The 24,244-nt window shown below is 42.9% G+C and overlaps 1 long non-coding RNA gene across 1 annotated transcript; it reads left to right on the top strand.

The window, feature by feature from the left end:
* The first annotated feature begins 127 nt into the window (after window positions 1-127).
* On the top strand, window positions 128-22,865 carry LOC119852267. Its single transcript, XR_005291580.2, has 3 exons — window positions 128-477; window positions 2,053-2,102; window positions 22,563-22,865. It is a non-coding gene; the product is annotated as an uncharacterized LOC119852267 (long non-coding RNA).
* The last annotated feature ends 1,379 nt before the right edge of the window (window positions 22,866-24,244 follow it).

The following is a 24,244-nucleotide window of genomic DNA, read 5'->3' as shown; positions in this document are numbered from 1 at the left end:
TAAACCTAGGGGAACTGAGTTTAATTCTAAAAAGTATTTAAAATGCTAAATCATGAAAAGACTCTATAACAAGTACACGTTGTCATCCAAAGAGTCGCAGAGTGTGTCCTCCTGTACCTATCTACCGAGACCTTAGTTCGCCTACAAAATCGGAGAACATCCCACCTGGACAGGCTTAGCTCCTTGTACTGCTTTACGAACTAGTTGCAAAGTTCCCACTGATTTCATCTGGAGCCTCCAATTAGTTTCAGTAGGATCCTGAAAGGGCTTGTCTGCACATGGAGTTGTTTCCGAATAATAGTATCTGATTAACTTTCAAAGTGAGTTAAACTAAAAGCAAGAACAAGGCACTGTTATTCCAGAATATAGCCTGTCCACATCACACGTGGAGTTCATCGGGATCAGCTAATCAGGAACAACTCCAACTCCATATCCCCTTAGGGATTTGTCTTTAGAGAAGACACAAACCCGTGACAGGTAAAGATTTTCAGTTTATTTTCAAATATATTTGTAATGAAAATTACACATGGATTCTGCTAACGATTTAAGATTTTAATCAGATTCTTTACATTTTCAGGTTTCAGAGTAGCAGCCGTGTTAGTCTGTATTCGCAAAAAGAAAAGGAGTACTTGTGGCACCTTAGAGACTAACACATTTATTTGAGCATAAGCTTTCGTGAGCTACACGATGCATCCAATGAAGTGAGCTGTAGCTCACGAAAGCTTATGCTCTAATAAATGTGTTAGTCTCTAAGGTGCCACAAGTACTCCTTTTCTTTTTACATTTTCAGTATTCTTTTAAGATTCCAGATCACCTTTAGAGAAACATATGCTGGCCTCGATCCAGACACGGAACTCCCACAGCAGTCCGAGGAGGTTGTATCTACACCTACGGACAGTATATGGCTATTTGGGAAATAAGAAGCAGAGAGCTAGGGACTTGCTTATTCATTATGGGTCAAATTCTGTGCTTACTCAGACAAAATTTCCATTGCAATCTATGTGATTTTGGACAGAGTAAGAGCTGCAGGATTTGACTCTGTTTGCATAAAGGATATACTAACATTTTATTTCCCTCCCCCCAAAACACACTGATGAAATCTGGCCATATGATGGTTTGAGCACACACACATATTTTTACACTTGTTTGTTCTTTGCACGGGAAACCGACAGACAGTCCCTATGTCTGAAAAAATAATTTGCCCCACTCTAAATTAAGAGTTATCTATTCTGTAACTCTTTACTAACACAAAACAATTTGTTTCTAGACTTTCTAATTCCAACTAGACTGTAAAAAATCTATTTTACAGGGGAATCCAGTTACAAGACAGTAATTCTCAGAGACAGTAAAAGCAAAGTTAAGCCTTCTATTGTACACTGGAATGAACCATGTTCTTGAATGATGGATTTAGGACTGTAGCAGTTCAGTCCTAGCTACACTGCAAGCTTGAGCCATGTTTTAGTCGCGTATTGGATAACGCATATGGGATTGTAACTGGATCACTGTACTCTTCAGATAAAATTACAGACTTTCCAGAAAGAAAGAGTCTCAAATAAGTACAACTACTAAAATAATCCCCAAACCACAAAATAAATGTGTGTGGGGGGGAAATCTGATGTTTCAGAGGGTTTCATAGAATGATGAATTGTTCGACTTAATTCAAATATCTGAGTGTCACTGAATCAAAAGCAATATTTATTCAAGGAGACCCTGTTTATGCGGTTTTATTTACAGTAAGGTATCATTAATGTACATTACACTTGTTGCCTTCTGGATAAGATTAAATGGAATAACTGTTACCTCTTTCATATGAGATCTGTATATCAAAATACGGCTCCCAGTTCAACAAAGCCCTTTAGCACATACTTAAGTGCTTTGCTGAACCGGATCTCCTAAAGAAAAGACCTTATGATCCAGTAGGTCTTTTCCATATCTAGCTTCCATGATTCTCTCTCATGCACGTCCCAATGGATCCAGATCAATAGTTTAAGAAAACTTTTACTTTCATCCATACTAACAGAATGTTATCCAATCACTTTCTATGTTGGTCAGACACTTCGTTCATTTTCTGAAGACCTGCTGAAACATCTCAAGATTTACAGGTAATCATGGCTTCTCTTTGACCCTAGATAAATATGAATAGCCACATACATGCAAATTATCTGTAGCTTTGACTAATTATCTTTGGATTTATTTTTGTTTAAATGTATCTTGGCCTCTCCCTTTTAACCTCCTGCTGCCTGGTTGGCACAGATGCTATCTCAAAGGCTGGGAGGCTTTTATATATACTACATATTTGAAATGGGAAGTCATAGGTGTTCTATTCACCTAGTTTGTCCTTTTTAATACATACAAATAAAAATAACCTGGTCAAACAAAGGAGGTAGAGATGCTCTTGTGGTTCATGCATGGGGACTTCAGGTCAGGAGTTCTAGGTCCTATTTTTTTTTATATTTAAACTTTCTGTGTGACATTTTCTAAGTGACTAAGCCCAAGATTTTCAAAAGTGGCTATGATTTTGGATGCTTCCGTTTACATATGCCCAGCTTCAGATAGCTTGGTCCTCATTTTTAAAATTAATGAGCACCTACAGCTTGCCCTGTGCAGCAGTTGAGGAAGCAGTGGGCTCTCAACACCTCTGAAAATCAGGCCCAGTTGTTTCAGGTTGGGCACTGAAATTGAATGGCTATTTTTGAAAGTTGGCTGCATACCTCTCTCTGCTTTCATTTTCTCATCTGTCAAATGAGGATGATAATATTCACCTACTTCCTCTAGGTGTTGGTAAAGTGCTTTGAGATCCCCAGAGAGAAAGAAGTACAAAGTGGTGTTATATGGTAATCAAGACTGCCAATCTGTCAGATTAAACAATGATATATTCAATGAGCATTTGAAATGTACATTTTTTAAAAGCTGCCATATGTAGCAGTTTAAAATCTGCATTCCTATAGGGCTAAAAGGTGAAGCTGGACTTTATCAGAACTAGGGTATACTTATTTTTAAAGAGAAGCAAACAATACTCCTACAAACTGAAGTTCTTTTGTCTTTAACATTCAGTAGGCTATCATCACATTTACCTTTTTATAATAATTACTGAAAGATAAAATTGGACCCAGAGCTATGGAAAATGTGAATAGGATGAATAGGCCATTTAGTCCTTTAAATCAGAGGTTAGAACATGAACATTTTAAATGGTGGAAGGCAGGGCATAAACATTAAACTAAACCATACACTAAAAAGAAAGATGGGAGAAAAAAGAAAGCAAAAAGAAAGCAACAGATGGGAAAAATCAGTCACTACCAGGAATAACTCAAATGAAAAGACCAAACAGGCAAAAATTAAGGAATCAAGAGCTGGAATCTATTGTAGAGTAGTGCTCAGTGTCTGAAAAATAAAATAATCTTCTCAACAACTTTAAAATAATTGCAACCATTCACTTTTCCTTCTCCCCACACCTACAAGGTTACATGGAAAACAGCAGCTAGAAACTATGGATTTCTTTGATGATCTTTGCTAATCAGAGTCTGATCCCACATCCCACTCTGGGAAGTTCTGGGTATAAGCAATGGAGAAGGATAAACCATGCTCGGCATAAGTGGGGGTTAGCTAGAGAGAAAACTAGGTTCAGCTGAATCTACTGTATTGTCAGCAATGGATACTTTGGTTAATGTAGGTTTCAGAGTAGCAGCCGTGTTAGTCTGTATTCGCAAAAAGAAAAGGAGTACTTGTGGCACCTTAGAGACTAACACATTTATTAGAGCATAAGCTTTCGTGAGCTACAGCTCACTTCATCGGATGCATTTCCGATGAAGTGAGCTGTAGCTCACGAAAGCTTATGCTCTAATAAATTTGTTAGTCTCTAAGGTGCCACAAGTACTCCTTTTCTTTTTGGTTAATGTAGATAAAGTTGTAGTTTGGTTCCATCTGTATAGGCAAGGCAAATTTAATGAGCACACCTTGGGCTATAAAAACAGACAAGAAGCATTGCACTGGCAGAAGACGTAAGGTTTTGCAAGTTGGACACCAGTATAGTTTCAACAAGCATCGGGGAGGTTCAGGGAGGATTGGGACAGGAATAACAACAGATTTAAGTTGAATTAGCAGTTTGGTGGCTCTCTTTTCTCCAAAAGGAATATTATAAGTTGAAAGGAAGGGTGCAGAAAGACTGGAGTAAGGATTGAATATCCACAGAACAAACCTCAACCACAAATAATATAACATCTCATATTTTATATTATACACCTATTGTGAGTTCCCAAAATAGTATTCCGTCAAGTACTTGCTTTTTTCCTCCAATAACCTGTAATTAAGAGAGCCTAGATAACTTGGAGAACCTTTTTTTAAGGCAAACTTACCTACTACATAGATTTTTTGAAATTCTCAGTCTCACTATAAAAGGAAATATTGTTCTATCAAATAATCACTGATAGCTAAAACAAATCCCTGTTGTGAATACAGTGCCATTAGAAGGATACACTTTGAAGTACTCTGTTTGATTTCAAGACAATTTTGACAAGCTCACTATAATATGCTTGGATTGTGATAACAGAAATAGCTCCGCTGTTCTGTCTTTCTATCATTGACTTTATTCCATCTGCTTACTGCAGTTGTCAGTTTAAATTCTGTAAACGTTTTGTTTTTTCTCCTAGCACTTTAAAAAGTAAACTTTCATTGTGATGGCCCTGATAAAACCCACGCTGAGCTGCTTGCATAACTGGAGTTCATGTCAGAGCTATCAAATATTTCCTGCTGACAACATGTTAGTAGAGAAATATTACATTTTTGATATTTTTGCTCCAGGTGGACTCAAGCTGAGGCTTACAGTAGGAAAACAATTAACTCTGTGGGTTGAAAAAAATAATTAACAGTGGGATATGGTAATATCAGAAGCAGTAACTGTTCACCCAGTACCACTTATGACAACCATCACACAAGAAGGTTTAGTGAGTACCCAGATATTACTTAACTGAAGCAATAAAGACTAAGTCAACTACAAAAATATGGAGAAATTAGAACCAAAGCTAGGTACATACTACAGGAGCACTTGCAAATAATAGAGATGGGTCAGCCTCACTGCATCTTGGTCCTTGTTCACATTAGCCCTTCCTTTTGCACTTCCTACATTACTGCCCCCAGTGGTAGCAATGGGCTAAGGTAGAAAAGGTGCCAGCATTTTCACCATTTGGTCTAGACCTGCGTGGAGAAAGGTAGAAGCCCCCCTGATTATAAGACCCGTGGCAGGTCTACATTAGATGATCATGAAGGTGGGCAGTGTGAAGGAAGAAAAAGGCTGGTGGAAAACCCCCAGAGAAAACACTTAGGGTCAGGGCCATCCCTAGCTATTCTGGGGCCCTACGCAGCCCCCCCATGTGGGGGGGCAGGCCTCCTCGAGGCGGGGGCTGGCTTGAGTAGCAGGGGGGAACCGCCCCCCAGCACTCACCAGCGGCACGACTGGGGCCTGGTCGCTGCACTTCCCGCCGCCTGGTCTTGCTGGAGTCCTCAGGGGAGCAGGGGTGGGAAAGGGCAGGGCGGAGCAAGGCAGGGGCTTTGGGGAAGGGCTGGAGTGGAGGCAGGGCTGGGGCAGAGCAGGGGCGGGGGCTATTGGGAAGAGGCGGGGCAGGGGCTGGAGCAGCACGCAGCTATGCAGGGCACCAGGAAATGTGGTGCCCCAAATTTCCTGGTACCCTACGCAGCTGCGCACTTTGCGTATGGGTAGGGATGGCCCTGCTTAGGGTGAAATCCAGCCTCATTAAAATCAATGGGAGTTTACCATCGACTTAAGTGGGGTCAGGATTTCATCTTTAATGATTTGTTCTGTCTTAGACCTCTGCAGGCACCTCAGCTGACTACAGATTATTGGGGGGACAATCAAAATGATGCTTACAGCTGTAAGTGGGGATCAATTCACTGACTTCAGTACCAGGTGAACTGGTTGAAACTATAGTAAAGAACAGAATTGTCAGACACATAGTTGAACGCTATTTGCTGGGGAAGAGTCAACATGGTTTTTGTAAAGGGAAATCATGCCTCACCAATCTACTAGAATTCTTTGAGGGGTCAACAAGCATGTGGACAAGGGGGATCCAGTGGATAGACTGTACTTAGATTTTCAGAAATCTTTGACAAGGTCCCTCACCAAAGGCTCTTAAGCAAAGTAAGCTGTCATGGGATAAGAAGGAAGGTTTGCTCAGGGATCAGAAACTGCTTAAAATATAGAAAACAAAGGTTAGGAACAAATGGTTAGTTTTCAGAATGAAGAGAGGTAAATAGTGGTTTCCCACAGGGGTCTGTACTGGGACCAGTCCTATTCAACATATTCATAAATGATCTGGAAAAGGGGGTAAACAGTGAGGTGGCAAAATTTGCAGATGATACAAAACTACTCAAGATCGTTAAGTCCTAGGCAGACTGTGAAGAGCTACAAATGGATCTCTCAAAACTAGGTGACTGGGCAACAAAATGGAAGATGAAATTCAATGTTGATAAATGCAAAGTAATGCAGATTGGAAAAGATAATCCCAACTATACATATCAAATGATGGGGTCTAAAATAGTTATCACTCAAGAAAGAGATCTTGGAGTCAGTGTGGCTAGTTCTCTGAAAACATCCACTCAATGTGCAGCGGCAGTCAAAAAAGTGAACAAATGCTGGGAATCATTAAGAAAAGGATAGGTAATAAGACAGAAAATATGATATGCCGCTATGTAAATCCATGGTACACCCACATCTTGAAGAGTGTGCAGATGTAATCGTCCCATCTCAGAAAAGATATACTGGAATTGGAAAAGGTTCAGAAAAGGGCAACAAAATGCTTAGGGTATGGAATGGTTTCCATATGAGGATAGACTAATAAGAATGAATAAGACTGGGACTTTTGGAAAAGAGATGACTAAGGGGGCTTATGACAGAGGACTATAAAATCATGATAGGTGTGGAGAAAGAAAACAAGGCAGTGTTATTTACCCCTTCTCATCACACAAGAACGAGGGCTCACCAAATGAAATGAATAGGCAGCAGGTTTAAAACAAAGGGAAGTTTTTTTGTTTTTGTTTTTTTGTTTTCCCCCCACACAAGGCACAGGCAACCTGTGGAACTCTTTGCCAGAGGATGCTGAGAAGGCCGCGGCTATAGCGGTTCAAAAAAGAACCGGCTAAATGCCTGGAGGATAGATCCGTCAGTGGCTATTCGGCAGGATGGGCAGGGATGGTGGCCCTAGCCTCTGTTTGCCAGAAGCTGGGACTGGGCGACAGGGGCTGGCTCACGCGATGCTGACCCTGTTCTGTTCACTCCCTCTGGGGCGCCTGGCGGCGGACAGGCTACTGGGCTGGACGGCCCTTCGGTCTGAGCCCCTGCGGCCGCTCTGAGGGTCTGATACCCGCAAGGCGCCTGGCTAGCGGGAGAGGCGGGGGGCCTGGGGAATCCCTTGGCAGCAATGACCGTCCAGTGGCAGGCAGGGGGTGGGAAGCGGGGGGCAGCCCTGCGCGGGGAGCCGGCCGGCCGCGAGGGAGGGGCACGAGCCCGCCCCCGCTCACACCCAGCGGCTCCAATGGGCTGGGCGCGGGCGTCCGACCCAGGGGCCCCGCAGCTGGCTTGGGGCTCCAGCCACCCAGCGCGGCCTACGGGGAGCGGCCGAGGAGCGAGTCCCCGCGCAGCCCGGCCGCCGCGCCCCGCCCCAGCCTCGCTCGCTGCGTGCGCCGCCCCGCCGCGCCCCGCCCCAGCCTCGCTCGCTGCGTGCGCCGCCCCGCCCCGCCCCGCCCCAGCCTCGCTCGCTGCGTGCGCCGCCCCGCCCCAGCCTCGCTCGCTGCGTGCGCAGCCCCGCCCCCCCCAGCGGCCGAGGAGCTGACAGGCCCCTTGGCCGCCCTCGGCTGAGCCGCGCACGTGTCCAAGTCTCCGGAGCCAGGGCCCGATCCTGTCCCTGCTTCCCACGGAGTCTTACAAGCGAGCGCGGAGCGCGGGGCGGCGCCCACAGCCGCCCCCCTGGCCATAGCCCCTGGCTGAGCGCGCCCACCTTGCGCCCCACAGCCCGTGCGCACCTACTGGCTGCCGTCCCCTGGGTATCTAGCGCACGGAGCTCTGGCTTGGACCCGTTTATGTGCAGAGCGCCTTGCTACGGGGTGCCTAGGGCTCGCCCCTTGAGCTAGCTCTCTCTCAAGGTATGGATGCAGCGGGCACATAGAGAGACTTTAGGGAAGCACATTTTACATACCGTTCAGGACGTGCTCAGACATACACTTCATCTCCCTGGGCGTGCATGACGTTGTAGAATCACTCTGGGGGGCTCTTATAACATTCGCCCTGGAGGACTGACAATAATCTGCTGCCAATTTCACATCACGCAGGGAGCCTCTTTGAAGCCTCTTATTCCCAGGCAGTGTGTATGCGCGAGAAACAATATGCTTGTAAGGACTGAGCGGAATAACACTGAAAACAATTTAAATAGTTAAATATCGGAAGCTAGTTCATGATCTGCCAGATTCACTCACAGACACATATTTATTTCTCAGGGATGACATGAATTAGGGACCATCACTTTACTTGGGGGCTGTATTGTGATCAGTGTTAAGGAGAAGGGGGAGCTGAGTGAGGCGTTCCTGTTAGCCTCAGGCAAGTGCATGTCTTGTAAATCAGCTGATAATCGGGAGCTCTTTGTTAAACTTCAGAGATCTGAGTGGGTTCCACATTGAAGGATGGGTTTCAGAGTAGCAGCCCTGTCAGTCTGTATTCGCAAAAGAAAAGGAGTACTTGTGGCACCTTAGAGACTAACAAATTTATTTGAAGGATGGAACTTTCTGATCTGCATGACACATTGAGGAGGCAGGTGATTCCTCTTCTGTAGGTTTCCCCATTGTTTACAATCCAGTAGATGCACACAGAATATTTCCAGTGTGCAGACTAAATGGGCACAGATCAGGAATTTGTAGTTCATAGCAGCTGAACAGTGCATTTGTTCTCTGTCTTTTAAATGAGATATTATGCAAATTAATAAAAATGCTTATTAGCTACTGAAAGAGATCATGCGGAAGAAAATGAGAAAGCCAAACAAACAAACCTTTAACATCTATTTACAATGTTTATTGATACTAGCTAAAAGCATAAAGACATTACTGGAAAGATTCCTATTGACCTGATGAAAAGTCAATGCTAGTGTGTCCAGAAAAGCTTTCCATTAACTTCAATGGACTTTGGACCAGGCCCTCAATGATTAGCCTCTATCAGAATTTGTACATAAGAATGGCCATACTGGGTCAGACCAAAAGTCCATCTAGCCCAGTATCCTGTCTTCTAACAGTGGCCAATGCCAATTCCCAGAGGGAACGAACATAACATAATAATCAAGTGATCCATCCCCTGTCGTCCATTCCCAGCTTCTGGCAAACAGAGACTAGGGACATCATCCCTTCCCATCCTGGACCACTGATGGACCTATTCTCCATGAATTTATCTGGTTCTTTTTTGAACCCTGTTATAGTCCTGGCCTTCACAACATCCTCTGGCAAAGAGTTCCAAAGGTTGACTGTGCGTTGCGTGCTTTTGTTTGTTTTAAACCTGCTGCCTATTCATTTCATTTGAATAGGCCCCTAGTTCTTGTGTTATGAGAAGGACTAAATAACACTTTCTTATTTACTTTCTCCACACCAGCCATGATTTTATAGACCTCTATCATAACCCCCCTTAGTCGTCTCTTTTCCAAGCTGAAAGGTCCCAGTCTTATTAATCCATCCTCATACGGAAACCTTTCCATACCCTAAGCATTTTGTTGCCCTTTTCTGGACCTTTTCCAATTCCAATATAGCTTTTTTGAGATTGGACGACCACATCTGCATACAGTATTCAAGATGTGGGTGTACCATGGATTTATATAGTGCCAATATGATATTTTCTGCTTATTATCTATCCCTTTCTTAATGATGCCCAACATTCTGTTCACTTTTTTGACTGCTGCTGTACATTGAGTGGATGTTTTCAGATACTGAGCCAAGATCTCTTTCTTGAGTGGTAACAGCTAAATTAGATGCCATCATTTTACATTTATAGTTGGGATTATGTTTTCCAATGTGCATTACTTTGCACTTATCAACCTAGAATTTCATCTGCCATTTTGTTGCCCAGTCACCCAGTTTTGTGAGACTCCGGTGTAGCTCTTTGCTTTGGACTTAACTATTTTGAGTAGTTTTATATCAACTGTACATTTTGCCACCTCACTGTTTAGCCCTTTTTCCAGATCATTTATGAATATGTTGAATAGAACTGGTTCCAATACAGACCCTGGGGGGATACCACTATTTACCTCTCTCCATTCTGAAAACTGACCATTTATTCCTATCCATTGTTTCCTGTGTTTAAACTATGAGAGGACCATTCTGCTTATTCCATGACAGCTTACTTTGCTTAAGAGCCTTTGGTGAGTGATCTTGTCAAAGACTTTCTGAAAATCTAAGTACACTCTATCCACTGGATCCCCCTTGTCCACATGCTTGTTGACCCCCTCAAAGAATTCTAGTAGATTGTGAGGCATGATTTCCCTTTACAAAAACCATGTTGACTCTTACCCAGCAAATTATGTTTATCTATGTGTCTGACAATTCTGTTCTTTACTATAGTTTCAACCAGATTGCTCTGTACTGAAGTTAGGCTTATTGGTGCGTAATTGCCAGGATCACCTCTGGAGCCCTTTTTAAAAGTTGGCATCACATTAGCTATCCTCCAGTCATTTGGTACAGAAGCTGATTTAAATTATAGGTTACAAACCATAGTTAGTAGTTCTGCAATTTCCTATTTGAGTTCCTGCAGAACTCTTGGGTGAATACCATCTGGTCCTGGTGACTTATTACTGTTTATTTTATCAATTTGTTCCAAAACCTCTACTGACACCTCAATCTGGGACAGTTTCTTGGATTTGTCACATAAAAAGAATGGCTCAGGTTTGGGAATTTCCCTCACATCCTCAGCTCTGAAGACTGATGCAAAGAATTCATTTAGTTTCACCGCAATGGCCTTATCGTCCTTGAGGACTCCTTCAGCATCTTGATCGGCCAGTGGCCCCACTGTTGTTTACCAGGCTTCCTGCTTCTGATGTACTGAAAAAAATGTTTGCTATTACTTTTTGTGTTTTTGGCTAGCTGTTCTTCAGATTATTTTTTGGCCTTCCTAATTATGTTTTTACACTTCACTTGCCAGAGTTTATGCTCCTTTCTATTTTCCTCAGTAGGATTTAACTTCCATTTTGTAAAGGATGCCTTTTTCCTTTCACTGCATCTTTTACTTTGCTGTTTATCTATGGTGGCACTTTTTTGGTTCTCTTACTATAGTTTTTTAATTTGGGGTATACATTTAAGTTGAGCCTCTATTATGCTATCTTTAAAAAGTTTCCATGCAGCTTGCTGGGTTTTCACTTTTGGCACTGTACCTTTTAATTTGTGTTTCACTAGCTTCTTCTTTTTTGTGTTGTCCCCCTTTCTGAAATTAAATGCTACTGTGTTGGCTGCTGTGGTGTTTTCCTCATCACAGGGATGTTAAATTTAATTATATTATGGTCACAATTACCAAGCGGTCCAACTATATTCACCTCTTGGGCCAGATTCTGTGCTCCACTTAGGACTAAATCAAGAATTGGCTCTCCTCTTGTGGGTTCCAGGACTAATTTCTCCAAGAAGCAGTCATTTAAGGTGTCAAGAAACTTTATCTCGGCATCCTGTCCTGAGGTGATATGTACCCAGTCAATCTGGGGATAGTTGAAATCCCTCATTATTATTGAGTTTTTTATTTTTATAGCCTCTCTCATCTCCCTGAACATTTCACAGTCACTATCACCATCCTGGTCAGGTGTCAGTAATATATCCCTACTGCTATATTCTTATTGTTAGAACACGGGATTACTATCCATAGAGATTCTATGGTACACTTTGGTTCATTTAAGATTTTTACTTCATTTGAGTCTGTGCTTTCTTTCACATATAGTGCCACTCCCCCACCAGCACGACCTGTTTGGTCCTTCTGATATTCCTTGTATCCTGGTATTACTGTGTCCCATTGACTATCCTCATTCCACCAAGTTTCTGTGATGCCTATTGTATCAATATTCTCATTTAATACGAGGCATTCTAGTTCACCCATCTTATTATTTAGATCTAGCATTTGGATATAAGCACTTAAAAAATTTGCCACTATTTAGCTCTCTGCTATTATATGATATTGAATGGGACTCTTTTTTATTTGACTGTTTCTCATCAGAGTCTACTCGTATTTTATCATCGTCTGCCCTCGCTTCCTTACTAGGACATAGAGAATCTCCATTAATAGATAACTATATTCAATTGCTGTACTACATAAGGATTATATTAATGATTCTGTATACTTCACTCCTGTTTTATACATTCCTTAATAGTTCAACCATGTAAAAAGTAAACAAATAAAAACTTTTAGCTAGATCACAGAGGAGACTGTTATAAAAAAGCACTTTGAAATGGTCATACAATTTGAAAAAAGAAACGGAGTACTTGTGGCACCTTAGAGACTAACAAATTTAGTTGAGCATAAGCTTTCGTGAGCTACAGCTCACTTTATCGATGAAGTGAGCTGTAGCTCATGAAAGCTTATGCTCAACTAAATTTGTTAGTCTCTAAGGTGCCACAAGTACTCCTTTTCTTTTTGCGAATACAGACTAACATGGCTGCTACTCTGAAACTATACAATTTGAAATGACTGCTTGCAGACAGTTGGGATGATTAAACATGAGATTTGAAGTTACTGTATTGTATATGATCATGGTAGTGTACTTTCCTGGTGCCATTCATTTGTTAATTTAAAAAATGCATTTTTAAGTACCAAATTCCTTAGACACTTGTACACCAGAGTAGTTTTATGTATATACATAACTCCAAAGTTACTCATGTGAGTATTTGCAAGACCCAGGCAAAAGAGGATAGCCTGGGAAAAAACACAAGGGCCCTTTTTTTAAAACACCTGGTTACATAAAGTTAAGCTTCAAAATTCAGATGTAGGCACCTAAGTACAAGAGGCCTGATTTCCAAATGTGCACAGAACCTGCAGCTCCAATTTACTTTACTGGCATTTGTGGGGGCTCAGAATCAAGTCAGCTCTATATAAGTGCCCAGACAAAGATTTAAGAATCCAACTTTGGCTCTCAGGTTTTAAAATATTTGTCAAGAGCCTCATCTACTCTACTGTGCTAGCACCAGAGGGAATGCATTAGTAGAGAATTAGGTGTCCTAATCTTCCTAGTGTAGACAAGGTGGGTGTATTTATACTGGCAAAAATCAGACACGTCATTCATCTGGAGGAAATTCTACTGCCAAGAGGACTCAGGGCTGGTCTACACTACAGGGGGTGGGGATGGGGGGGGGATCGATCTAGGTTATGCAATTTCAGCTATGTGAATAACGTAACTGAAGTTGACATACTTAGATCTACTTACCATGGTGTCTTCACTGCAGTGTGTCAATGGGAGATGCTCTCCCGTCAATTCCCCTTGCACTTCTCGTTGAGGTGGAGTATTGGAGTTGACGCTAAAGCAATTGGCAGTTGATTTATCGCCTCTAAACCAGACACAATAAATTGACCCCCGCTGGATCTATCGTTGCCCATCGATCTGGCTGGTAGAGTAGACAAGCCCTCAGACATTAGGCTACACAGTGATAAAACACCTGAGCCCTGTCAATACTAGAGTTTCTGTCATTGCGACTGCCAATGAAGAAATACACATCGGATTTTTGCCCAGGTAGATGCAGTATATAGGGTACAATATCCTAGTACAATGAAGTGAGCTACATTATGAAAAAAGTAGTCACTTTAAATGTGACCTACAAAGGAACAATTGTTATGCTGGTGCCATTTTTCACTCCTCTATCACATGGAAAGAATGTCTGAAAGGGTCCCTCTGCTCCCCCCACAGTAAGTTTATTTCTGCTTGTTTTCTAACTTGGAAATAGGGGAACTCTGTCCCCCTGAAGGAGTCTGAATTATATAGAGAATACAAAACAAAACCCACCAAAAATGGTTGTAAATAGTCTGATTAAATGTTTCTTCCCATCTCGCCTATTCACGTTTCAGTCTCTTAAGACATTATAATCTCACTAGTTTTCCAGCTGTCCTCCAGCAATAATAGAATAGAGAAAGACCTGATATTTGTAATCTAATGTAAAAACAAAGACAGTGAGGGAGAGACAGCAACAACCTTTCAAGACTTTGTTTTACAGTCTAAAGAAGCAAAAAAAGATACACAAATGCAAGGTTTTTCCTTTATGTGTCAACTTAACCTAGACTTTTTTGGGTATTAAAAATATCCATCTCATACTCTCCCTTTGTAAAACCCATCAAAATGGCCCAGAATATTCAACTAAATTCATGGAGTTTTAATTGACTGCTCCCCTAAAGGGACCGGTAGAGGGTATGGCTTCCAAAATATTAAGTCCAGACCACATAAAGTCGAGGATAGGATAAAGGGGAAGGGGGTCAAGGAGCAGAACAGAATACATCTCCAACTTGGGCTCCGGTCATACAGCTGCACAGTCACTCTGGAATGTCTACACTTCAGCTGGGAGCATGCTTCCCAGCCTGGGAGGACAGACAGGTGCTAGCTCTGCTGGAACTAGTGCACTAAAAATAGCAGTGTAGCTGGAGGTAGCAAGGATGCCAGCTGGGGTTAGCTGCCTGAGCACAAACCCTCCCAGACTCCGTGGGTATGTACCTGGGAGGCTGGCCTGAGCCACCATCCTTGGGTATATCTACACTATGGAGACTGCCAGTATAGCTACATCACCATAGCTTTAGTGTAGACGTGTCCTCAAGGTCATCCACGTGTGCTTGGGTATTTAGGAGCTAACAAGGGGTGCATTTTACACATGCTGAATATTTTTGCATCCTGAATAGCCCTGTGTGATATTTGATGAAGGTGGCTGTTACACAATGTGCAGGCACTCCTAAGTAAAACAGCCCAATAGGTCTCAAAATGCTTCTTTAAAGGAAACAGCAAAAGAAGCCAATTCAAAGTCTGGACACATATCCCAAAATAATTCAGTTAAAGAAGATTGGGGGGTTGGAGAGACTGGCATGTCTGTCCCATCGTTTAACAGCTCAGAAAGGGATATGTTTTTCCTTTGAGGATTTGGACCTTGTATGTTAAATTTCATGAAAATGTATGCCAAACGTCATGCAAGTGCTTAGAACTGAGTGACAAGGCCTGGGAGATACGGGAGGCTAATGGAAAGTTGAATCCCTAGGTCTGAGGAGATACTAGTGGGTGCCACTATAATAATCGTCCCAGATTTATACACATTGCACAATTCCCTATGGCTTTCCTGCTTCTAAGCTCAAATAAAATGGCCAATTATTTTTCTGTCTGAAAGAATCTGTGATGTGGCCAAGAATGACAGCTGAGCGAGAGGAAATACCTCTTCATTAAAGACGAGCTAGTAAGCACACTGCATATCCACATCTCAGCTCCCAATTGCACAAGAGTTAGGGGAGAACCAAGAAAAGTATGTATGTTCATGGACAAAATATATTCATTCATAAATATTGTATCTCCTTCAATACAATATGGACAAAATCTTTTAGCCCTTACTCAGGCAAAAATCCTATTGTAAGGGCCTAGTCCATATCCCATTGATTTCAATGTGCTTTAGATCAGGCCCTAAATAAGAACTGCTTGATTTCATTATTCAATACATAGACAAACAATCTAAAGAAAAAAATATTTGTACATAATGTTTAGGGATTAAACTGAAAAGAGAAAGGAAATGTCTTTTTTTAATTAAATAGCCTGTCTGTAATTCATCTCTTTTTGAAAACCATACAGTGAGGGGAGAGATGGACAGTTCTTTTTATTCATTCAATTTGTGTTCATTGTGTTTTTAATTAACAATACAATTTAAAAAAAGTTACAAAATAGACAGGACTCATGTGAGAAAGCAGATGAGTGTCCCTTGACAGAGAACACAGTCTGTGCCCTGAAGAGTTACTCTACAGCTGTTAGTCAACTGATGTCAAAGAATGCTTTAAAAAGAAGCTACATTCCTTGGTGTGATCTTTTAAAAATAGCTTCATTTCCATTTTCCAGTGGCATCACTGAAAAGCTAGGAGAAGAAAAAAAGCAAGTGTTAGAGGAGGGAGGGAAGGAACTGGAAGAAAAACTGGGGTTTTTCTGGGGTTGCAGTGAATTGTCATGGTCCAAATCACTGTCCCTGCACTTCCTTAGTGGCCTCCTCCGTTTCTGTAAAAATTTAATCATTGATTAGAAAATAAGTTTTGTGGCTATAGCGATATTTAGGGAATTTGAGTTAAAATTTTCCACTGTTACTATTAATGGATCAGCTCCAATGGAAGAAACAACAGTGGGTGCGCTGTTGTAGACAGTGCTCCAGGAAGCAACAAGCACTGTGTGATCTAGCCCTGCTCAAAGCGGGTTTACCTAAAATGCAAGTGCCACTAGGCCCTGTCTCTACCAATGCTCCTATTAGGAGTAGCTATGGTGGGAAACATAGTTACAAATGTCCTAGGTCCTACTGAAGACAAGGTCTCCAGTTGCAAATAGACTCTTCCAGACAAGAACCAGTGCAGTGCAATTAGGGCCTGAATCAAAGTCTATTGCAGTTAAAACGAGTCTTCAGGCCCTTCAGGGCATGTCTATATTGCAGCTGGAAGCACACCTCCCAGCCTGGGTAGCGAGACTCGCACTGGGTTAGCTCGAGGTAATGCGCTATGACTAGCAGCATGGTCATTGCGATATGGGAGGCAGCTTGGGCTAGCTGCTGCAGTGTGGACTCAGTGGGTCAGACGTGCTTGGAGTTGGTCAGCTAGCCTGAACTGCCGCCTACGCTGCAATGTCCACACTGCTATTGTTGGAGCACTAGCTCAAGCAAAGCTAGTGCAAGTCCGTCTGCCTGGGCACACTCCCAGCTGCAGTGTAGATGTAACCTAAAGGGCTTGATCCAATGATCATGGCAGTATCTCCATTGACTTCAATGGGCACTGGATCAGGTCTTTACTGTACTTATTCTGTAAATAGACAATCAGCCTGGAAATAATAGTGCTCAGAGAGGTGAACTTCACAACTTATCTCAGCGGTGAGTTAATCCTGAAGAAAGGATAATTTAAATATCCATGTTGATATCTCTTTCACTGCAGATCATTTTAACAGAAATGGGTTTATCCTGTGCGGCTGGATAGAACAGAAGTTACCAGATTGGATAGAACAGAAGTTGGCAGAGGCCTTCTAGTCCATCTCCAGCCAGTGCAGGATTGGTCACTGTAGTACAATCGTTTTTAACCTTTTCCAAGCACAGCTTCTCCCTTCTATCTAGCCAGAATTAAGCTCAGATCCACTTCCAAGTTAGTGATATGGGAATTGTTGCCACTTCTTGACAGCTGTTTGTGACCCCCATGTTGAGAGCCTGGCTATAGTATATTCCCTAGTGTTTTGTTCAGCCTAGTTCAAGTGGCTTAGCTGGTTTTTCATCAGTTCCTTTGAGACAATATTCCAGCTGACTGGATCTCACCAGGATGACAATTTCCTGACCTTTCCAACATTTTTATTTTGAATTTACCCCGACCCTCCCATCAAACCTCTCGTCCTCCGAACCCGGGACTATGTGACCACTTTTAAAATACAGACCAAACTATAGGAGTACTTGTGGCACCTTAGAGACTAACAAATTTATTAGAGCATAAGCTTTCGTGAGCTACAGCTCACTTCAATGCATCCGATGAAGTGAGCTGTAGCTCACGAAAGCTTATGCTCTAATAAATTTGTTAGTCTCTAAGGTGCCACAAGTACTCCTTTTCTTTTTGCAAATACAGACTAACACGGCTGCTACTCTGAGACCAAACTATAATGGGTTATTTTCAGTGGCATTTAAAAACTCTGCTGCCTCCCATTTTTGTTCTCCTATCTCTTGTTGCTTAAATGTTATAAACATGTAATACTTGTATTTGATCTTTTTTCTCTCTTTTTTAAACACACTCTAACGTAACTCCAAAGGATAAACCACTTTTTCCATGCTTAGCATATTTATCACACTGTCTCTTTCTCAGCCTCTGGATTTGCATGCAAGAAATCTGTGTCCGCGTTAATGCAATTTCTCACTGAAGCCAATACAATCCTTTCCCATAGGAGAAAGGAGCGAGAGATACACAGAGACCCTTCTGTATATATTTTTTTAAAATGTGTAAGATGCTTGTATACCCAGCGATATGCATAGAAATAAATACCTCCCTGGATTACATAGAGCGGTTTGTCTTCATGAGGACTGCAGGATCAGGTGCTTTTTGAGCACTGCCATGCTTGATGTGATATCTGTTTTCTCAGGGCTTGACTAAAATGAGATTTGCAGTTGCTTGCTTATCCTTGAGAATCAGGCCCATAATGCTGTAAATGTATATGGTGCTGCCAACAGAGCTCAAACAGGAACAAATTAAGTGATGGTACCCTATTTTAATTCTATTCAAATTTCCAGGGTTGCTGGATATTTGTGCTAAAATGATCAGCAGTAAAAAGTTAATGAAGTTTGATTGCCAGTTGCCACCATTAGGTTTCAGAGTAAACAGTAAGGCAATTCACCTCTCAGAGCCTCTGGGCCTGATTATCTACTGCCTTGCACCTTGTGCAATCATTGTGGCAAATCAAGCTTAATGCAGCTGTCTGACTAATTAAAGGCTCAGTCAGAGAGCACAGTAGAAGTTTAAACTTGTTCCATATTCTAAAGCCTTTCTTTGCAAACATGAAACCTAAACATTTCTTATTTTTAAAGAGAGTTCTAATTTTACAGAAATTGCTGTGGCCTCCGTAATGATCAACCATTTCGCTGCATATGGGTTCAGTTCACCCTCTGGCCAGGGCCAGGTCTCTATACTGAAAACCTGAATTGACCTGTTTTCATTAGGGAAAATGTGAATTGGTGTAATTAATATAGACAGTCCCTCAAAGGTACAAGTGAAAAACAGCAAAAGGCAAGAGAGAACAGGGATACAGCCACTGAAGTGTGAACATTTCATAGAATACTTGTGTTTTTAATAGTTGTTTTCTTTTGCGAAATATAACTATATAGGTTTTGCAAATACACATCAGATATGAAAAGATAAAAGAAAGTTTGTGCCAACAATCTTGGAGACTGTCTCATTAATATAATATCATTCTTAAAAAATCAAGTTAGAGGACGATTAAATACATACCCTAAATAATAAACAAAGTATGATAGAGAATTAAAGCTGTTAAAGCAATGTTGTGTAGAACATAAATGCGAAGGGCATTTGAACTGTGACAGCTGAAAAAAATAGTTCACAATCACATCAGCTTTTGCAGGCTGAACTGTTACTATCATTCACAGGAAAATAAACCAATGACTAAACTTTTTTTTTTGGTGGCTTTTAAAACAAGTTTTTATAAACTCAGTAATATGGTCAATAACAGTGAGTCAAATTAATCCCTGGTCTAACACTAATGGAGTCACATCAAAAATGGAATTTGGCCCACGTACTCTAGGAATAGAGGGTCACACACTTTATTGCTTCTGTAGTCCAAGCATGTTTCCCACACATGGGCTCCCTGCATCTTTCCATTCTCTCTGACCTCCAAACCAGGCCCCGCATAACTCTGCAGGTTAGTGATTGGCACCCTCCAACCCCTTTGCTCTGAGGGTCTCCAGGGAGTGTCCAGCCCCTGGTCCCCTGGACACTCACAGTATTCACAGATCCGTTGCTTCCAAAGAAAAAGTATGCCCCAGCTGTCCAGTTGCATCTCAGATCACTGCTCTGCTTAACCCACAGCGGTTAGACATTTTTATAGAGAAATCAAATATAAATTTATTTAACAAAGAACAGAGATTCAAGTGATAGCAAGTCAAAGAATTGGAAACAAATGGTTACATATGGTCACTCTCCTTACAGTGTGTATGATAAACCCATTGTTTCATGTTCTCTGTGTGTGTATATAAATCTCCCCTCTGTATTTTCCATCAAATGCATCCGATGAAGTGAGCTGTAGCTCACGAAAATTTATGCTCAAATAAATTTGTTAGTCTCTAAGGTGCCACAAGTACTCCTTTTTTTTTCCTGTATACTCTTTTCTTGTAGATTTCACTATCTGTTAATCAGCATCTGTCTGAGTGTGCAAATAGGCATACATTGTGAGGCACACAATATACAATGACCAGACAGGGAGATAAGTGTCTGTGACCCCCACAGGGTGAAAAGAACCTGTCTGAGATATGTCACCTGCTGGTCACCTGCCTTATGCGCATAATTTTCAGTATAGACACCCAACTCCTTAAATGTATGTTATGATCTGTACATACAATTCACAATGAATATGATGACCAGTGGGCTACTGGCTCTCAGTAGAGACCTCACATGCCACCCTGTAATGAATTATATTGCACATATCCATCCCAGGGGATTCCTGTAAAATCTTATGTACTCTCTGTGCCCTCTGCTAACTGGTATCATGAAGTCTCTGGGTCCCCCTCCCCAATTGCCCCTCTACTACATGCTAAGGGCTCTGTGTCCCTCCTTTCCATTGTGACTGCTCCTGTCTTAGGCAATACCTATAATACAGGGACGACTACTGCAGCATAGCTACAGTGCCATAGCTAACCCCTACTTGTCACAGCTGTACGGATGGAAGGGGTTTTTCTGTTGCTGTAAGTATATCACTCCCTGAGTGACAGTAGCTAGGTCAATGGGAACATTCTTCTGTCGACCTTGCTGTGTCTAAACTAGAGGTTAAACTATGTTGCTCAGGAGTGCGGGTTTTTCCCACTCCTGAGTGCTGTAGCTATGTCAGTCTAAGGCTTCGTCTACACTACAGCAGCTGAAACGGTGCAGCCGCACCATTGGAGCACTTCTGATGAAAATGCTCTAAGCCGATGGGAAAGAGCTCTCCTTGTGGCTTACTAACGCCTGTCTCCACGAGAGGCGGTAGCTATGTCATCAGGAGAAGCTCTCCCACCAACATAGTGCTGTCCACACCGATGCTTAGATTGATATAACTTATAATATTCACACCCCTAAGCGACATGCGTTATACCAAAGTAATTTGTAGTGTAGTATTAGCCTGAGTTTTAAATATATACCAGGCGTTAGCCTACCCATTTTTCAAAAGCCCTTTTTATTTCCTTTCTTTCTGTCTAGAAGCTAAGTCATTTTGAATTTCAACATTTTAAGCTCCACTGGTAGGATGGGCAGAGCTGAGATGGGAGATGTTATGCTGGCAGGTGTTAATGGCAGCCATCAACCAATTCTTTGATTTATAGAAAATTACAGACCTGGCTGAAGCTGATAGATCTCCTGGCAATAAAGCTACCACCGCTCGTTCGGGGTGTTTTTTTTTTTTTTTTATCACTGGGAGATCTCTCCCCGAGTGTAAAAATGTGACTACACTGCCCATGTCACAGCGCTGCTGCGGCCACACTGTAACGTGGGCAGTGGAAACATACCCTTAATTTAGTTTGTGTCAGCCATGTTGTGTGTAAATACTTTGTTAGTAAGTGTGGCAGCTAACTATATGTCACCTTTGCAGGCAGCTGTAACCAGGCTGAAACCCTGTTTTTTGTATAGAAATTACCCCATGGCCTGAGTTACACAGAAGGTCAGAAAAGATGATCACAGTGGTCCCTTTTCTATTATGATCTATGAATCTATGACCAACTAACTATGCCTTTGTTGTAATCAGTTCAACCGGGCCTTCCTCCTTTCCGATCTCTCTGTGTTAGGACATCTCAGAGTCCATTGCATCATAAGCTGCAGGTACAGCTTTGCATGCATGTTCTTGGGCACTCTCTTCTCTGGTGAGGTGGTATGGGATAGCTGCTCACATTTTCTCAGAATGCAATAACCCAAACACAATGAGGCAGGATGGTAGAGGAGAGGAAACAAACACAGCTGACAGATGGTTGTAGAAAAACCATACTATGCAGACACAACTGTATTGGTTGTAGCTTGGTGATACTGTCATGCTGGCCCTCTCTACACAACAACCAAAAAGTACTTTTTTCAGCAAAGTTAGCTTAACACAAGTGGAACTCCCCTTCGCCCCAACTCCAGTGTAGACACAATTTAATATGTTTACAATCATGCTAGCTGGTTGTGTCATAGCCTAGGCTCCCTTTGATCATTGTGTACACATGCTCACACTGGTTAGAAAACACATGGCTGTAAATCCAAAAACCTTGGTGTCAGTAGGTAGAGCCACTTTGATCTCTTGACCCTACCTTCTCCACTGGATTTTCTCCACACTGTTTGCATTCCCCATCCCCCTGCAACAGGACAGAAAGTGTAGAGGAAATTCTGCTCTACGAGTTGCATTAACTCCCACACAGATTTCCTGTCAGAAATCCACCAGGGAAGCCAGCCACAGACAGCAGCTGTTCTCCAGCTTTGTCTCCTTTCTACATCTGCAAACACACCAGAGTCTCCACCCTGGTTTGCCTTTGGAGAGGCTTTTCAGGCTCAGGAAAGCGGGGGGTGGGTGCAAACATGCCGTAGAGTTTACTGTTCCCCCTTTTCCATGCTCCTTACACCAATCCTTTTCATTCTTGCTCTTTTCTGTCAGCACAAGTAGAAGGAAGCATCCAGCACCTGGAAATATCGAATGCAGCTCATTTTATGTTGTTCGGTTGAAGACAAGTCACAAAAGCGAATTGGAACAGCTTGAAAGAAAACTCCCAACAGCCCTCAAGACAAGAATTCATGTTCCCCAAACTGAACAAGTCTTGCAGTATTAATTTACGACTGTTTCTTTTAAACTTCATCTGGCCATAAGCTTCAATAAAGTCTCAGGCCTCACTACATGGGTGGTGGGTGAACTGCGGGCTCGGGGAGGCTAGCTCTTCTGTCCCATCCCTTCTGTCCAAGGCTCCGCCCCTTCCACCCCTATCCCTGCAAGAGCCTCCCCACTGTGGCCACCTGCCCCCCCTCCCACCCCAGAGTGCTGGACGGGCGGATGGTGTGGCCCCCACCCTAGCCCCGGAGCACTGGGTGGGTGGGCAGTGTGGCCCCCAGCCCCGGAGTGCCAGGCTGCTGGATGGGTGGCGTGTCCCCCTCCCACAGCCCCGGAGTGCCAGGCAGGAGGCACGGCCCCCCTGCCAGCCCCGGAGTGCTGGGTGGATGGGCAGCATGGCCCCCAGGCTTGGAGCACCAGGTGGGAGGGTGCCGTGAGCACCAGATCCAGCTAACTGGAGTCCCTGGCCACAGTCTGGCCCACACGAGCCTCAGTCCCAGCCACGGGAGAAGAGATGAAGAAGAGCGTGGCAGGAAGCAGGAGGGGACCTGGGGGCGGAGCATGGGCAGGGCCACACAGGACTGTTTGGGGAAGCTCAGCTTCTCCCAGCCTTTGATACCCGCTGTCCATGCCTCACTGTGAAACCGCACCATTATATTTGCTCATGCTCTTTGTACACACACACACACACACACATGCAAAAGAAAGGGGGAAAAGTAATCTGCTTCACCTATGTGGTCAGTACAGTGTAATCTGGTGATTCTAGTAGGAGGTGCAGGAAAACTCTGTGGGCAAGTCAACATTACAAAATGAAGTTGACCTAAGTTACGTCGACATACAGCCACCACAGTAATTGAATTGGTTTTACATGTCCACACTATGCTCCTTGTGTCAGCAGTGTCTGTCCTCAGCAGGGGCACCTGCACCAATTTAACTGCCAGTATTGGGCATTGTGGGATGGTTTCTGAAAGGCAGCAACAGTCGATGTAAAGAACGCAGTGACTACTTATGTCGAATGCAGTGTCTACACTGAGGCTGCGTTGATGTAACTAAGCGCTACGCCTCTTGCAAAGGCCTTGTCTACACTACACAGTTTTCTCAACGAAAGTCAGGTGTCATCGACAAAACTGCAATGCTTCTTCTGCCCTGCTTTGGTAACAAAATAAAATCACCTCAATGAGAAACGTAGAGCTTTTTTGCAGCAAGGTTATACTGACAAGTTTATACAGTCAGTGTATACACTGCGCTTGGTTATGTCGCTGTAAATGGCCTCCAGAAGGTGTGCCTATCCTGACTGCTCTGGTCAGCAGTTTAAACTCCACTGTCCTGCACCCAGGTACATGGCATCTATTCCTCCCCATTTAAAGGCCCGAGATTTTTTGAAATTCCACTTCCTGTTTGCTCAGTGTGGAGAGCTCACATCGCATCTCTCCAACTGTACATGGTGGCTCCACGCAGCAAACACTCTCCCGCTTGGAGCACACCTGACTTGCTGGATCTGCTGGCACTGTGGG

Source organism: Dermochelys coriacea, chromosome 2 (assembly GCF_009764565.3).
Source record: "Dermochelys coriacea isolate rDerCor1 chromosome 2, rDerCor1.pri.v4, whole genome shotgun sequence".
NCBI lineage: Eukaryota > Metazoa > Chordata > Testudines > Dermochelyidae > Dermochelys > Dermochelys coriacea.
Note: the sequence above shows the minus strand (reverse complement) of the source record. Positions and strands in the feature narration are given on the sequence as shown.